Source organism: Triticum dicoccoides, chromosome 1B, assembly GCF_002162155.2.
Source record: "Triticum dicoccoides isolate Atlit2015 ecotype Zavitan chromosome 1B, WEW_v2.0, whole genome shotgun sequence".
NCBI classification, from domain to species: Eukaryota; Viridiplantae; Streptophyta; class Magnoliopsida; order Poales; family Poaceae; genus Triticum; species Triticum dicoccoides.
The window spans coordinates 548,628,018-548,647,123 of record NC_041381.1 but is presented as its reverse complement, the minus strand read 5'-3'; the positions used below and the strand labels follow the sequence as shown (position 1 = coordinate 548,647,123).

Sequence of the window (19,106 nt, the reverse complement as noted above, 5' to 3'; positions counted from 1 at the left end):
ACTTGAAGTACATCGTCCAAATGCATTTTGCCTGGGAAGAAGAAACCAACAATACAATAGAGTATGAAGGGCTCCTTGCCGGGCTCAGGATTGCAGCAAAATTGGGAATTAAGAAGCTGATCATTCGAGGAGATTCACGGCTGGTGGTGAGACAAGTCAACAACGATTACCAAAGTCCATTGATGGAGTCATACGTTGAGGAAGTGAGAAGATTGGAGGAGCACTTTGACGCATTGCAAATAGAGCACATACCCCGTGCGGAAAACAACATAGCTGATCATCTGTCAAAGTATGCTGCCCAAAAGCTTCCTGTGGAACCAGGAACTTTTGTTCTCCATCTTACTCAGCCCTCCGTATCCCCAGCAACAATGGCCCGGAAGAGGAGAAAGTTGGACGCCAGTAAGCCTCTCTCGGTAGAGCCATCTGCTCCCGAGAGAGACCCTGCCGGAAACAACTCCTCGCTGCCTGCCCGACCACCCCCTCCAGCTAGGCCAATGGATCCCACGTACGAGGCATGTGCTCCCGCAGCAGAGGAGGTGCCGTTAGTCGTCGTTACCGAGCCCCAGGCTCCAACTTGGGCAAGGCACATTGTCCGCTTCCTCCAAACCGGAGAGCTTCCCGGCGACCAAGATGAAGCTGAAAAAGTAGTCCGGAGGGCCAGTATGTATAAGTTTGTCGATGACACTCTGTACAGAAGGAGGCCCAACGGTGTGAAATTGAAGTGCTTCGGCCGGGAAGAAGGAAAGGAACTGCTGGCTGAGATACACAAAGGAATGTGTGGCTCCAACATTGGATCAAGGGCATTGGGAAAGTATTCCGGCAGGGATTCTATTGGCCCATAGCCCTCCAAGATGCGGGCGAGCTAGTCACCAAGTGTGAAGCCTTCCAGTTCCATTACAAGAAAACCCACTGGCAAAAGTAAAGATAGTTGGTTTGTAGTAATTGTAATAGTAGCAACGGTAAAGTAAATAAGCAAAGCACAATATGTGAAAAGCTCGTAGGCATTGGATCATTGATGGATAATTATGTCGGATGCAATTCAGCATGTAATAGTTATAACATAGGGTGACACAGAACTAGCTCCAGTTCATCAATGTAATGTAGGCATGTATTCCAAATATAGTCATACGTGTTTACGGAAAAGAACTTGCATGACATCTTTTGTCCTACCCTCCCATGGCAGCGGGGTCCTAATGGAAACTAAGGGATATTAAGGCCTCCTTTTAATAGAGAACCGGACCAAAGCATTAGCACTTAGTGAATACATGAACTCCTCAAACTACGGTCATCACCGAGAAGTATCTCGATTATTGTCACTTCGGGGTTGTCGGATTATAACACATAATAGGTGACTATAGACTTGCAAGATAGGATCAAGAACTCACATATATTCATGAAAACATAATAGGTTCAGATCTAAAATCATGGCACTCGGGCCCTAGTGACAAGCATTAAGCATAGCAAAGTCATAGCAACATCAATATCAGAACATAGTGGATACTTGATACATCTCCAATGTTTCTATAATTTTTTATTGTTCCATGCTATTATATTACCTGTTTTGGATGTTTATGGGCTTTATTTTATACATTATTATCACTAGCAAAAGAGCCCGTGCATTGCAACGGGGGTATACATATCACTCTTCCTTCGTCTCTCCCTAAGGCCATCCATGTAACCACATTGATACTCTTGATCTCCTTTATAGCTTGATGCTTCTCCTTATACCTACAGGTAGAGAAGAGATAGATATTATTGATTCCTCCTACTTCCTTACATAACATATACCTACAGGTTCAAATTAGCTCACAGCAACATGTGAATTGGAAGAAGCATAATAAATGATGCATCGCAACTGAGTGACTGTCACCACAATATGTTTTCTTACACTGACATGTTGTTATAAGACCTGCACAATCGAGATTCGTTTTGGCATTTGCGCAAATAACATTGATGTAGGCAGACCCATTGTGTTGGATAGATATTTCTTTTGTTTTGTTAAAAATATAATGGAAAACCTTATTACATTAACCAGAGTGCACATCAAGATCGCTAGCAACCAACTCTTCACACCGAATGCCACAAGGGCATCAACAACCTTATTACAAAGTCTAGGACAGTACTTTACTTTATTTAAACATAACAAAATGTAAAGCTAGGTAAGCTTTGATCTCCTGGAAGAGAACACCGTTAGGTGCCAGGTCCTAATCTTTTGATGTGGTGGCTTTCACCAGTTCATGTGTGTATGTCTAGTAATTCTCCTCATTGCACAAGTTTGAGCCTCCTGAAATGCATGCAAGCACGCCTCTGCCTCTGCATGCATAGGGTCTTGAAGCTGACGATGTTTTCCTGCTCCTAAGGCCACCGCATTGCATGAGTTGTCTCTGACTATAAAACCCGAGCCTCCCTCAGCTGAATCTGAGAAGAAACTACCATCAATGTTCACTTTCAGCACATCAGCTCCAGGCGGTTTCCATCTTTGAGCCACTGTCACAGTCGTTGTTTGTTTCTTCAGACATAACATCTCATAATCTACAACATTTCTTCTGATTCAATACAGTGTGTCATTCACATGGCATCTTTTCTCTCCAACATTGACTTTGTTTCAGATTAGCCACCACGTCCACATAAGAGCAAATACATAGCATTTGTTTGGAGGCCTCCCAGGTGAAGAAGCGTTGAAGGAACACTTTAGGACCAGCACACTCAGCCAACATCTGTTTTTCATCTTCCATGTTCAGAATTCTCCATATCACACACACCTCTTTGCAATTGACAAAGCAAGTGGGCACATCATTTTTGTTAAGTTGAAGGAGTACATATAGTAGTGTTTCATATTGCAAGGTTAGTTAATCTAATAGCCAGGTTTAATTCATGCATGCATCATCCTAAGTCACATAGATTACCTTAAATTGTAGATGCAACCAGCCAACAACACTATACAAAGTTTCTCCATACATGTATGCCATGCACCATGGTCAGATCAAACGAATGAATGAGATGGAGCACCACACATGTGTAGAGCAAGCAACAAACATATATCTCTGAAGGTGAGAAGTGGTTTTACCAAAACCCACCAAAACATATAACCCATGAGCTTTTACCAAAACCAACGGTATACAACAGTAATTACAATTTATTTATGTCTGCATGTTAGGTTGTGATACACATCAACACACAACATGAAAAATACGATCACCAAGAAAGTTGTATATAAGCCGGATAGATTAAATTATGAGAGCATCGGCATATAATATTGTGAAGCAATGCATCATTCATAACTTACCTTAGATGAAACTGCGACGCAACCGAAATATCAATCACTGCATGGCCCAGGTTCCAGTGTAGCAATTCTTCATTCTGAACCGTTAAACACGCAATAAATTAACAGTGGTATTGGCATGTGCATCTGAGTCTCAGTTTTCCCGGATAAAAGCAACACACATTTTTTCCTCCATTTGGTTTTCTAAAAACTATGTCGAGAATACATTTAAGCGCATATATGATAGTGCATATTGATAAATCAGGTCATATGGACTTCTGCAAAAACAAAACATGATTTTTTTTACAAAGATACCAATGGAATTTTGAAGCCACACTTAAGTATAAATCTAACCTTTGAGCGGAATTACTACTTGAAATGCCACATGTATCACAATGAACCTTGAAATTGCTTGAGAAGGGTAAAGTGTACTCTAAATTAACGTCAAAGCCGTTATACACGGTATGTAATCTTGGATGCCTGTACTTCAAGGAGACATGCCAAGCAATATTACATTCTTCCTATTGCGAGGAACATATTCATGGGTTTAAAACAAAGACCCTCTATCATTCACCTAAAAAGGTCATAAGGGCAACAATTGGGAAGAGTACATTGCAAGAATGAAGTATTGGCACCTTATATCTTGTATAGAGCAACTTTTATTTAAGCACAAACCAGAAAAAGGTTGAGTTCGAGAATATCATAATTATCAGAAACCAACACGCACCTATCCTGTGGACTGAGCACAAAGAAAATTAGAAACCTATTGTCAGATAATTACTACTTCTTCTATTATCATAGATATGTGCTGACTAATTAACTTTCCAAGTGCTAACCAGGAAGAGAATACTAAATACAAATCAAGGGATGTACCATGTTAGCACACTACATTCATTTAATGTGATCACCACAACAATAAGGCTTGCCCCCAGAATTAGCATGCTTGGTTTCTACAACAACTAACTATCCTTGTCATCGTTCAGTATTTCATCATCATCAGCCACTATATATGCACATAGCGCCAGGACCAATAAATACTTCATCTACAATCAGCTATTGTTTACCTTCCCTGAGCATCCCTTGGAATCTCATGAATGCATCGTATAGTGATGTAGCATTCCTCACAATGGTCAAATCCAATTACTTATGTGCAATTCGTGTATTTGTATCGCTTACTTCCTATGGGATAGATCTGAAAGGTATTCATCAGTTTGATATTACCAAAAGAATCAAGGAAACTCAAGACAGTGGGAACTAAAGTACTAAACCAAGGATACATTGGTGCTTATCAATACGTCCCAATTCGATTTCAAACTAAATTAGTGTGTAAGTGGCAGGGGAGGACGTGCGTGTACCTGCGCGATCTACTTGGAGAAAGCAGTGTCCTCGTCGGTCTTGCAGAGGAGGGCCTGGGTGGCGGAGCTGGCTTCCATGGACATAAAACGCCCGTCCGTCATAGCGGTGCCCAGCCGGACCATCTTGTGATGATGCAGGGGTATGAGGAGCGCAGCGTAATGGGGCTATTTTCCTGGATTGGGCGCTCGATGTGGGGCATTGAGGAGCAGAGGGCCGCCAAATCTTGAGCCAGCTGAGGGCCTAGACGAAGTAGCCTCCGTATGAGCGGCACGCAGCCGGGCCATCTCCGGATACAGGGAGGACCAGGGCGCGACGCCGGAGCCTCGCCGCGGGTCGAGAGGGAAAGGACAGATGGGAACGGGCACATGTGGGGAGACGAACGGGGAATTGTTTTGTTTGGAGAGGAGACGAACAGGGAATGTTTTTTTGCAAGTGAGGGACGTGTCGCTCAGGGTGGGGTGCCGAATCGAACCGTTTTTCACTTACCGGTGGCAACGTGGGTAATTTTTCGCAACTTTAGGGTTAATTTCGATGACGGTGAGCGAGCGGGCAGAAGCGATAGCCGCTTTATTATTAGGGAAAGATTTTTGGGACTAACCTACTAACCGGAGGCCCAGCCCGTATTGCTGTTTTTTTTTGTCTATTTCAGTATTTCGAAGGAAAGGAATATCAAACGGAGTCCAAATGGAATAAAACCTTTGGAAGCGTGATTTTTGGAATGAACGTGATCCAGAGGACTTGGAGTGCAAGTCAAGAAGCAGCCGAGGCGTCCACGAGAGGGTAGGGCGCCCCCCTATAGGGCGCGCCCCCTGTCTCGTGGGCCCCTCGGGCGGCCACCGACGTACTTCTTCCTCCTATATAAGCCTACATACCCCAAAAACATCCAGGGAGCAACCGAAACACAATTTCCACCACCATAACCTTCTGTATCCGCGAGATCCCATCTCGGAGCCGTCGACGGTGTTCTGCCGGAGGGGGAATCCACCATGGAGGGCTTCTGCATCAACACCATAGCTCCTCCGATGAGTTGTGAGTAGTTTACCACACACATTCGGGTCCATAGTTATTAGCTAGTTGGCTTCTTCTCTCTTTTTGGATCTCAATACAATGTTCGCCCCCTCTCTTGTGGAGATCTATTCGATGTAATCTCTTTTTGCGATGTGTTTGTCGAGATCCGATGAATTGTGGGTTTATGTTCAAGTTTATCTATGGATAATAATTCAATCTTCTCTGAATTCTTTTATATGATTGAGTTATCTTTGCAAGTCTCTTCAAATTATCGGTTTAATTTGGCCTACTAGATTGATCTTTCTTGCCATGAGAGAAGTGCTTAGCTTTGGGTTCAATCTTGCGGTGTTCTTACCCAGTGACAGAAAGGGTTGTAAGACACGTATTGTATTGTTTCCATCAAGGATAAAAAGATGGGGTTTATATCATATTGCTTGAGTTTATCTCTCTAGATCATGTCATCTTGCTTAATGCGTTACTCTGTTCTTATGAACTTAATACTCTAGATGCATGCTGGATAGCGGTCGATGCATGGAGTGATAGTAGTAGATGCAGGCAGGAGTCAGTCTACTTGTTGCGGACGTGATGCCTATATACATGATCATGCCTAGATAACGTTATAATTATTCGCTTTTCTATCAATTGCTCGCGACAGTAATTTGTTCACCCACCGTAATACTTATGCTCTTGAGAGAAGCCACTAGTTAAACCTGTGGCCCCGGGTCTATCTCTTGTCATATTTGCTTCCAATCTACTTTTATTTGCATCTTTATTTTTTGCATCTATATTATAAAATACCAAAAATATATTTATCTTATCATATTATCTCTATCATATCTCACTTTCACAAGTGGCCATGAAGGGATTGACAACCCCTTTATCGCGTTGGTTGCGAGTTCTTTGTTTGTTTGTGTAGGTTCATGGGACTTGTTGAGGAGGCTCCTGCTGGATTGATACCTTGGTTCTCAAAAACTGAGGGAAATACTTACAACCAGAAGGTTTTGTCCATTCTGAAAGATGCTAACAAGTGTGCAAAGCTCCAGTAGTCCTTCTAAGGACTAGAGTAAGCATCTCGGAGTGGGAATATACGCTTTGATGAGATGATCAAATATTTTGCGTTTATACAAAGTTTATGAGAAACTTGTATTTCCAAAGAAGTGAGTGGGAGCACTATAGAATTTCTGATGAGTATATGTTGTTGACATATTGTTGATCAGAAATGGTGTAGAATTTCTGGAAAGCATATAGGGTTATTTGAAATGTGTTTTTCAATAGAAAACCTGGATTAAGCTGCTTGAACATTGAGCATCAAGATCTATGAGGATAAATCAAAAACGCTAAATGGTACTTTCAAATGAGCACATACCTTGACATGATCTTGAAGGTGTTCAAGATGGATCAGTCAAAGAAGGAGTTCTTGCCTGAGTTGTAAGGTATGAAGTTAAGAGTTAAAGCTCGACCACGACAGAAGAAAGAGAAAGGACGAATGTCGCCCCCTATGCCTTAGCCATAGGCTCTATACAATATGTCATGCTTTGTACCGCACCTGATATGTGTCTTGCCACGTGTCTGGCAAGGGGGTACAAGAGTGATCCAGGAATGGATCATTGGACAGCGGTCAAAATTGTCCTTGGAGTAAATAAGGACATGTTTCTCGATTATGGAGGTGATAAAGAGTTCGGCGTAAAGGGTTACGTCGATGCAAGCTTTAACACCTATCCGAATGACTCTGAGTAGCAAACCGGATACGTATAGTGGAGCAACCATTTGGAATAGCTCCAAGTGGAGCGTGGAAGCAGCATTTACAATATGACATAGAGATTTGCGAAGTACATAAGGATCTGAATATTGTAGACACATTGACTAAAACCTCTCTCACAAGCAAAACATGATCAAACCCTAGAACTCATTGAGTCTTAATCACATGATGATGTGAACTAGTTTAGTGACACTAGTAAACTCTTTGGATGTTGGTCACATGGTGATGTGACCTGTGAGTGTTAATCACATGGCGATGTGAACTAGATTATTGACTCTAGTGCAAGTGGGAGACTGTTGGAAATATGCCCTAGAGGCAATAATAAATTAGTTATTATTATTATATTTCCTTGTTCATGATAATCGTTTATTATCCATGCTATAATTGTATTGATAGGAAACTCAGATACATGTGTGGATACATAGACAACACCATGTCCCTAGTAAGGCTCTAGTTGACTAGCTCGTTGATCAATGGATGGTTACGGTTTCCTGACCATGGACATTGGATGTTGTTGATAACAGGATCACATCATTAGGAGAATGATGTGATGGACAAGACCCAATCCTAAGCCTAGCACAAAGATCGTGTAGTTCGTATGCTAAAGCTTTTCTAAATGTCAAGTATCATTTCCTTAGAACATGAGATTGTGCAACTCCCGGATACCGTAGGAATGCTTTGGGTGTACCAAACATCACAACGTAACTGGGTGGCTATAAAGGTGCACTACGGGTATCTCTGAAAGTGTCTGTTGGGTTGGCATGAATCGAGACTGTGATTTGTCACTCCGTGTGACGGAGAGGTATCTCTGGGCCCACTAGGTAAGACATCATCATAATGTGCAAAATGTGATCAAGGAGTTGATCGCGGGATGATGCGTTACGGAACAAGTAAAGAGACTTGCCGATAACGAGATTGAACAAGGTATCGGCATACCGACGATCGGATCTCGGGCAAGTACTATACCGCTAGACAAAGGGAATTGTATACGGGATTGATTGAATAATCCTCGACATCGTGGTTCATCCGATGAGATCATCGTGGAACATGTGGGACCCAACATGGGTATCCAGATCCTGCTGTTGCTTATTGGCCAAAGAGTTGTCTCGGTCATGTCTGCATGGTTCCCGAACCCATAGGGTCTACACACTTAAGGTTCGATGACGCTAGGGTTATAGGGAATAGATATACGTGGTTACCGAATGTTGTTCGGAGTCCCGGATGAGATCCCGGACGTCACGAGGAGTTCTGGAATGGTCCGGAGGTAAAGATTTATATATGGGAAGTCCTGTTTTGGTCACCGGAAAAGTTTCGGGTGCTATCGGTAATGTACCGGGACCACCGGAAGGGTCCCGGGGGTCCACCAAGTGGGGCCACCGGCCCCAGAGGGTAGCATGGGCCAAGTGTGGGAGGGGACCAGCCCCAGGTGGGCTGGTGCGCCCCCCACCAGGGCCCAAGGCGCCTAGGGTTTGGGGAGGGGGCGCCTCCACCTTACTTGGGGGGCAAGTTTCCCCCTCTCCCCCCCTTGGCCGCCACCCTAGATGGGTTTTGGGGCTTCCGCACCCCTTGGGGTGGAAACCCTAGAGGGGGCGCAGCCCCCTCCCTCTCCCCTATATATAGTTGAGGTCTTTGTGGCTGCAAACACAAGAGTTCCACCTCTCCCTGGCGCAGCCCTACCTCTCTTTCTCCTCATCTCTCGCGGTGCTTGGCGAAGCCCTGCTGGAATACCACGCTCCTCCATCACCACCACGCCGTTGTGCTGCTGCTGGACGGAGTCTTCCCCAACCTCTCCCTCTCTCCTTGCTGGATCAAGGCATGGGAGACGTCACCGGGCTGTACGTGTGTTGAACACGGAGGTGTCGTCCGTTCGGCACTAGGATATCCGATGATTTGGATCACGACGAGTACGACTCCTTCAACCCCGTTCTCTTGAACACTTCCGCTTAGTGATCTACAAGGGTATGTAGATGCACTCCCCTCTCTCTCGTTGCTAGTCTCTCCATAGATAGATCTTGGTGACTCGTAGGAAAATTTTGAATTTCTGCTGCGTTCCCCAACAGGGTGGCAGTTTCCACCCCATGATCGTGGGATGCGAGCGCCATGCAGGCCACAATCCGAGCTTTTCCCATAACATTGCGCACGACGCATGGGGAAACCGGAAACTGGCCTGAAATCAGGACTAATGAAGAAGCAAAGAAGATCTCAAGAGACCAGCCTCTTCAGCACTTTGCCTGTGCACTTACTAGGCCCTACCCCGATGACACTCGGCAGCCTACTCGGTGCAGGCCCGGGGGCTTCTGTCGGTGCAACAAACCCTGGGTCTGTTGCCCTGACTGTGCACAAGCGCGGGATCAAGATTGAAGCACCAACCCAAAACAGAGTACAAGAAACAAATAGATTCGAAGGACCAACAAGCAGATCAGAAGGACTAAGACCAAGCCAGAGAAGCAAGATATCATCAATAGAAAGGCCTCCTTTGCCGGGCAGGCAAGCCCGGCAAGGGGTGAGGCCACCCCCAAAAGAAGGTGACCAAGGCGTCCTGGACGGGCCTGCCAAGACTTGTAGAGGCTAAATCACCTCACCAATCACTCCACCATGACTCACGTCGTCGATTAGTGCGGTGTCAAGCTGCAGAGTGATTAAGTGGCAGCCATTCGCCACATGGTAGCCTCTCCCTACAGGGAAAACCCACAGATGACACCCTTCCGCGGCGTGTCAAACAAGTAGGCATGGAGCTAGCAAGACAGCCCGGCAAGCCTTGTCGGGCAACCAACGATGTGACGTTGAGAAGTGCATTAAATGTGCATGGTCAGCCCACTGAGTTAGGTATGATAGCACTGTTCGCTATCATATCAATGCATAATGACTACTTTGCCATTGTGGTGACCCCTTGATCAATAAAAGGAGGCCCTTGGCAACTGTAGACGAGGTTAGAGGGTTGGATAACTCACACCCCCATATGCGCGTAGTCGCTGCCGCCCTAAGGCAACCCTTATCGGGAAAGTGTACTGCGCATCACCACCACATTTCCACCATCAATCCACCAAAAGCAGGAGTAGGGTTTTATGCCTCGCGGCGGCCCGAACCTGGGTAAATCTGCCCATGTGATCTCTGCCGTGCTGCCTCATGTTCGTCTGCTCTTTGTGCAACACGACCTCCCCCTGTCAAAGTAGCACGGAGCCCCCTGGTCCCATAGGTGGCCGTGGTTTCCCCTCGACAATAGGTCTCCAACATATCTATAATTTTTGATTGTTCCATGCTATTATAGTATCTGTTTTGGATGTTTCATATGCATTAATATGCTATTTTATACTATTTTTGGGACTTACCTATTAACCTAGAGCCCAGTACCAGTTTCTATTTTTGCTTGTTTTAGAGTTTTGCAGAAAAGGAATACCAAATGGAATAAAACTTTCGCAATGATCTTTCTTGGACCAGAAGCAAACCAGGAGACTTGGAGATGAGGTCGGAGGAGCCACGGGGCGGCCACAAGGGTGGAGGGCGCGCCCAGGGGTAGGGCGCCCCCTATCTTGTGGGCCCCTCATGGGTCTCACGACCTAATTATTTCGCCCATATATACTCTTATACCCCAAAACCATCAGGGGGAGCCATGAAAACACTTTTCCACCGCCGCAAGCTTCTGAACCCGTGAGATCCTATCTAGGGGCCTTTTCCGGCGTCCTGCCGGAAGGGGATTCGATCACAGAGGGCTTCTACATCAACACCATTGCCCTTCCGATGAAGCGTGGGTAGTTTACCACAGACCTATGGGTCCATAGGTACTAGCTAGATGGCTTCTTCTCTCTCTTTGATTCTCAATACCATGTTCTCCTCGATGTTCTTGGAGATCTATTCGATGTAATACTCTTTTGCGGTGTGTTTGCCGAGATCCGATGAATTGTGGATTTATGATCAGATTATCTATGAATATTATTTGAATCTTCTCTGAATTCTTATATGCATGATTTGATACCTTTGCAAGTCTCTTCAAATTATCGGTTTAGTTTGGCCTACTAGATTGGTTTTTCTTGCAATGGGAGAAGTGCTTAGCTTTTGATTCAATCTTGCAGTGTCCTTTCCCAATGATAGTAGGGGAAGCAAGGCACATATTGCATTGTTGCTATCGAGGATAAAAAGATGGAGTTTTCATCATATTGCTTGAGTTAATTCCTCTACATCATGTCATCTTACTTAATGCGTTACTCCGTTCTTTATGAACTTAATACTCTAGATGCATGCTGGATAGCGGTCAATGTGTGGAGTAATAGTAGTAGATGCAGGCAGGAGTCGGTCTACTTGACACGGACATGATGCCTATGTTCATGATCATTGCCTTAGATATCATCATAATTATGTGCTCTTCTATCAATTGCTCAGCAGTAATTTGTTCACCCACCGTATTGTTTGCTATCTTGAGATAAGCCACTAGTGAAACCTATGGCCCCCGGGTCTCTTTTCCATCATATTAAGTCTCTTTTCCATCATATTAGTTTCCAGTCTACTATTTTGCAATCTTTTACTTTCCGGTCTATAAACCACAAATACCAAAAATATTTACTTTACCGTTTATCTATCTCTATCAGATCTCACTTTTGCAAGTAACCATGAAGGGATTGACAATCCCTTTATCACGTTGGGTGCAAGTTCATTTGATTGTTTGTGCAAGTATTTGTTGACTTGTGCATTGTCTCCTACTGGATTGATACCTTGGTTCTCAAACTAAGGGAAATACTTACTCTAGTTTGTTGCATCACCCTTTCCTCTTCAAGGGAAAAACCAATGCAAGCTCAAGAGGTAGCATCATGTCGGTGACGATGGAGATCATGTCGGTGCTTTGGAGATGGAGATAAAAAGCACAAGTTGATGGCCATATCATGTCACTTATGATTTGCATGTGATGTTAATCCTTTTATGCATATTATTTTTCTTAGGACGATGGTAGCATTATAAGGTCATCCCTCACTAAAATTTCAAGATAAAATTGTGTTCTCCCCAAGTGTGCACCGTCGCGAAAGTTCATCGTTTTGAAGCACCACATGATGATCGGGTGTGATAGACTCTACGTTCACATACAACGGGTGCAAGCCTGTGTTGCACATGCAGAATACTTGGGTTAAACTCTACAAGCCTGGCATGTACAGACATGGCCTCGGAACACAAGAGACCGAAAGGTCGAACATGAGTCATATAGTAGATATGATCAACATGGAGATGTTTACCATTGAAACCACCCCATCTCACGTGATGATCGGACTTGGGTTGGTGAATTTGGATCGTGTTACACTCGGACGACCGGAGGGATGTTGATTTGAGTGGGAGTTCTTAGGTAATACAATTAATTGAACTCATCATCATGAACATAGTCTAAACTATCTTCGCAAATTATGTTGTAGATCAATAGCTCGCGCTATAGCTCCATGTTTTAATACGTTCCTAGAGAAAGACTAAGTTGAAAGATATTGTAAGCAATTATGTGGACTAGGTCCGTTGTCTGAGGATTTTCCTCACTGCTACGCAGAAGGCTTATGCCCTTGATGCACAGCTCGGTGTACCAACACCTCTAGCACCATATGTGGATGTTGTGAACATCTGACAGACACGTTCTGACGACTACTTGATAGTTTAGTGTGACGTGCTTTACGGCTTAGAATCAGGGCTGCAAGGGCGTATTGAACGCCATGGAACATACGAGATTTTCCAAGAGCTAAAATTGGTATTTCAGGCTCATGCCTGATGCGGCTTGAACTATGTCGGTATTTCCCAAAGAGGAAGGGATGATGTAGCACAGCTACGGTAGGTATTTCCCTCGGTGATGAGACCAAGGTTATCGAACCAGTAGGAGAACCACGCAACACCACGTAAACAGCTCCTGCACACAAAGAACAAATACTTGCAACCCATCGTAAGAGAGGGGTTGTCAATCCCTCATGGGTAAAAGGATAGGTAAAATTGTAGCAGATTGGATAAATAGATCTCATGGGAATGTGAGATAAAATAAATAAATAGAAATTGCAGCAAGATATTTTGTGTTTTTGGATTAATAGATCTGAAAATAAAAGCAAATAAAAATATATCTCGAAGGCAAATATGATAAAGAAGAGACCCAGGAGACATAGATTTCAGTGGTGGCTTCTCTCGAGAAAAAAAGCATACGGTGGGAAAACAAATTACTGTAGGGAAATTGATAGAACTTCAAATAATCATGAAGATATCCAGGAAATGATCATTATATAGGCTAATAGGCATCACTTCCAAGATTAGTAGACCGACTCCTGCCTACATCTACTACTATTACTCCACACATCGACCGCTATCCAGCATGCATCTAGTGTATTAAGTTCATGGAAAATAGAGTAATGCAATAAGAACGATGGAATGATGTAGACAAGATCTATTTATGTAGAAATAGACCCCATCTTGTTATCCTTAATGGAAATGATACATATGTGTCAGTTCCCCTTCTGTCACTGGGATCAAGCACCATAGGATTGAACCCATCACAAAGCACCTCTTCCCATTGCAAGAAAAATTGATATAGTTGGCCTAACTAAACCAAAGATTCGAAGAAGAAGTACGAGGCTATAAGTAATCATGCATATAAGAGATCAAAAGACTCAAATAACTTTCATGGATAAAAACAAAGATCTGATCATAAACTCAAAGTTCATCAGATCCCAACAAACACACCGCAAAAAGAGTTTCATCAAATAGATCTCCAAGAGACCATTGTGTTGATAAAAGAGAGAGAGGAAGCCATCTAGCTACTAACTACGGACCCGTAGGTCTACAATGAACTACTCACGCATCATCAGAGAGGCACCAATGAGGATGATGAACCCCTCTGTGATGGTGTCTAGATTGGATATGTGGTTCCTAGAACTTGCGGCGGCTAGAATTGATTTTCATCGACTCCCCTAGGGTTTCTGGAATATTGGGGTATTTATAGAGAAAATAGGCGGTGCGGGAGGCCACCGAGGTGGGCACAACCCACCTGGGCGCGCTTGGGCCTAGGCCCCCAAGCGTGCCCTGGTGGGTTGTGCTCCCCTCAGAGCCCCCCTCGGTTAGTTTCTTGGCCCATCGTGTGTCTTCTGGTCCAGAAAAAATCACAAAAAAGTTTCGCTGCATTAGACTCCATTTTGTATTGATTACCTGCGAAGTAAAAAACAAGCAAAAAACAACAACTGACACCGGGCACAATGTCAATAGCTTAGTCCCACAAAACGATATAAAGTTGCTATAAAATGATTGTAAAACATCCAAGAATGATAATATAACACCATGGAACAATAAAAAAATTATAGATAAGTTGGAGATGTATCAGCATCCCCAAGCTTAATTCCTGCTCGTCCTCAAGTAGGTAAATGACAAAAACTGAATTTTTGATGTGGAATGCTGCCTAACATGTTCATCACATAATATTTCCTTTGTAGCATGGACATTTGGACTTTTATATGATTCAAAGCAATAATATAGTTTTGACATGAAGATTTCAATACTTAAGCATATTAACAAGCAACCATGTCTTTCAAAATATCAACACTAAAGCAAGTTATTCCTAGCCCATTATGCTCAGTCTTGATCCATTCATGAAACAGACTCGCATATTAGCTACACCCAATGCTCAAGTACGAACATAGTGTCCCTTAGTTGGTGCTTTATAAGAGAAGATGGAGACTCAAATAAAAATAAAAATTGCATAAAGTAAAAGAAAGACCCTTCACATAGGGAAGTAGGGATTTGTAGAGGTGCCAGAGCACAAAGTGAAAGAAGTAGAGATAAAAACATTTTGGGTGGTATGCTTTTCCTGTCGACGAAAATGGTCCAGTAGTTCCCAATACTTTCCATGCTAGATATATCATAGGCTGTTCCCAAACAGAAAATAAAGTTTTTTCCTTTTTCCATCATACTTTCACATCCCATGGCTAACCGAATCCACGGGTGCCGTCCATACCAACACTTTCCAAGGAATTTATTATTTGACAACATAAAGTAAATTCATTTTTCATTTCGGACTGGGCATCCCTAATTCCTTTGCCGTACTCTCGTGCAATTACAAGTGAATAAACACTCATCTTGAGAATAACACATATAGCATGGAAAAATATCAGCCACCCCCTACCATTTCATGAGCGGTATGAGCACACAAAAGAGAAATTTATTTTGAAAATTAGACATGGCACATACAAGTTTGCTTAGAACGGCACAAGAATACCGCATATAGGTAGGTATAGTGGACTCTGTGGCAAAACTGGTTTAAGTATTTATCATACTTAGTGCAACTAAAGGCTAGCAAAAGATTGAGAAGCATCCAATCAGGAAACGATAATTCTCATAAGCGAGCATTAAGAATAAAACACTGAATAATGCACCACAAGTAGGATGCAATTTCATTGCATAACTATTGACTTTCGTGCTTGCATAGGGAATCACAAACCTTAACACCAATATTCTTCTAAAGCATAATTACTCATCAACATGACTCACATATTATATCAACATATCGCAAAACTATTACAAGGAATCAAGTTTATTTTGTCCAATGGTCTTCATGATAGTTTTTATTATATCCCTCTTGAATATCTATCACTTTGGGACTAATTTTATATGTTGCTTTTGATAGCTCAAACAAATCTAAGTGAAGAACACGAGCATAAAATTTTCTTCTCTAAATATAATTTAAGTGAAGCAAGAGAGAATTTCTTAAAAAAATTACTAGCTCTCAAATAAATCTAAGTGAAGCATGAGAGAATTTCTTCAAAAATACTAAAGCACATCATGCTCAAAAAGATATAAGTGAAGCACTAGAGCAATTCTAAAGCTCAAAAAGATTTAAGTGAAGCATAGAGAGCAATTCTAACAAGTCATATCATAATTGTTGCCCTCTCAAATAGGTGTGTCCAGCAAGGATACATGACTTAGAATACAAATCAAAACAAGCAAAGACTCATATCATACAAGAAGCTTCAAGCAAAACTCATGATATCTGACGAAGAAAAATATAGCTCCAAGTAAAATACCGATGGTCTTTAGAAGAAAGAGGGGATGCCACTCAGGCATCCCCAAGCTTAGTTGTTTGCTTCTCTTTTCGATAAGAGCTTGGGATTCCATGGGCATCCCCAAGCTGAGGCTCTTCTTACTCCTTATTCCTTCATCCATCGTGATCTCACCCAAAACTTGAAAACTTCAATCACACAAAAATCAACAAAACCTTCATGAGATCCGTTAGTATAACAAAGAATATCACTACTATAAGCACTATTGCAAACCCATTCATATTTTATTTTTGCATTATATCTACTGTATTCCAACTTTGCTATAGCTTATACCCTCCAATACAAACCATAGATTCATCAAAATAAGCACACAACATAAAACAAAACAGAAACTGTCAAAAATAGAATAGTTTGTAGCAATATGAATACTTTGAATACTTAGGTAAATCCAAAAATCCTGAAAATTAGGAAAACACAGGCAATTTGAATAGAAATCTTGTGTAAAAAATTCAGAGAAAAATCACGTTTCTGTGATTTATGAAAATTATTTTACTGAGCACAAAAGTTTCTGTTTTTCAACAAGATCAAATCAACTATCACCTTAATGATCCCAAAGGCCTTGCTTGGTACAAACACTAAATAAAACATAAAAAACACAATCATAACAGAGGCATAATTGTGCCAACACTCAAGAACAGAAAGAAAAAGACAAAAATAAATTTTATTCATTTGGTTGCCTCCCAACAAGTGCTATTGTTTTATGCCCCTAGCTAGGCATAATGCCAAGATCTAAGTGTTGTCATCTTTATTTCCACTTCCCTTGGAAGTGTTTTTGTCAGGTGGTTTTGCAAAGACAACATAAAACACCTCATCCATAGAGACTTTAGCACTATTAAGTTGCTTATCATCGTATCCCCTTTGATTTCCGGCAACAATCCAAGAATAGTGTTGATTAACATCATTGAAGACTTGTTGGATTATGTCTAAATAGGGACTTCCTTTTTAAGATTCTCATAAAAAAATTGATTATTTCCAAGCAAGTGTCTTAACATATAATCACTATTATAAAGAAGCTCATCTATTACCGGGTTTTCATGATTCATACCATAAAAATCAAAGATCTCCCTAGCTTCCTGTATTATATAGTCAAATTCATTCATAAGAACAAGGGTAGACAACTTTTTATCTTTGGGATTCTTTATAATAGGTGACTCATAAAACAATCTTTGCAAGGTGGGATGAGTACAGATGAAATTATTCTCAAGTTTCAGAACTAGTGCTGAAATAGCTTTTGCATACAATTTTGTTCTTTTAAGTATAGGAGCATCATCAAGAGTTAAACTTCCGACACAATTGGGAAATTCTTGGATATGTTCTTTTCCCATAAAATTCCCTTGCCCCAAAACAAAAGTTTTCGCAACCAGATTGCCAGATCATCTAATTTTAGGAGTTAGGCCATCATTTATTTCTGCGATGCCAAAGTCACTCATGGTGACAAAAATAGGAGATCTGACGAGAAAACAGCGAACGAAAAAGAGGGTGAATAAAGCGACAAATTTTTGTGAAGTGGGGGAGAGGAAAATGACATGCAAATGGCAAATAATGTAAATTGCAAGGAGATGAGATTTGTGATTAGGAATCTGGTGGATGTTGATGATGTCTCCCCGGCAATGGTACTAGAAATTGGCGAGTTGCTGGGAGACTATCTTGACTTGATCCTCCCCGACAACAGCGCTAGAATTTTCTTTTGATGTGGCTTGAACTACATCGGTATTTCCCCAAAGAGTAAGGGATGATGCAGCATAGCTATGGTAGGTATTTCCCTCAGTGATGAGACCAAGGTTATTGAACCAGTAGGAGAACCATGCAACACCATGTAAACAACTCCTGCACAAAAAGAACAAATACTTGCCACCCGACGTAAGAGAGGGGTTGTCAATCCCTCACGGGTAAGGATAGGTAAAGTTGTAGTAGATTGGCTAAATAGATCGCACGGGAACGCGAGATAAAATAAATAACTAAAAATTGCAGCAAGGTATTTTTTTGGATTAATAGATCTGAAAATAAAAGAAAATAAAAATAGATCTTGAAGGCAAATATGATAAAGAAGAGACCAAGGGGCCGTAGATTTCATTAGTGGCTTCTCTCGAGAAAAATAGCATACGGTGGGTAAACAAATTACTGTTGTGCAATTGATAGAACTTCAAATACTCATGACGATATCCAAGAAATGATCATTATATAGGCATCACGTCCAAGATTACTAGACCAACTCCTGCCTGCATCTACTACTATTACTCCACACATCGACCGCTATCCAGCTTGCATCTAGTGTATTAAGTTCATCGAAAAACAGAGCAATGCAATAAGAATGATGACATGATGTGGACAAGATCTATTTATGTAGAAATAGACCCCATCTTTTTATCCTTAATGGCAACGATACATACGTGTCGGTTCCCCTTCTGTCACTGGGATCAAGCACTGTAAGATCAAACCCATCACAAAGCACCTCTTCACATGGCAAGAAAAATCGATCTAGTAGGCCTAACTAAACCAAAGATTCAAAGGAGAAATATGAGTCTATAAGTAATCATGCATATAAGAGATAAAAAGACTTAAATAAATTTCATGGATAAAAACATAGATCTGATAATAAACTCAAAGTTCATCAGATCCCAACAAACACACCACAAAAAGAGTTACATCAAATAGATCTCCAAGAGAT

General features: G+C 42.0%; 1 long non-coding RNA gene across 1 annotated transcript; it reads right to left on the bottom strand.

The window, feature by feature from the left end:
• Window positions 1-1,998: 1,998 nt before the first annotated feature.
• LOC119308165 lies at window positions 1,999-4,957 on the bottom strand. Its single transcript, XR_005149882.1, has 2 exons — window positions 4,618-4,957; window positions 1,999-3,360 (listed from the first exon to the last, which is right to left on the bottom strand). It is a non-coding gene; the product is annotated as an uncharacterized LOC119308165 (long non-coding RNA).
• Window positions 4,958-19,106: the final 14,149 nt, after the last annotated feature.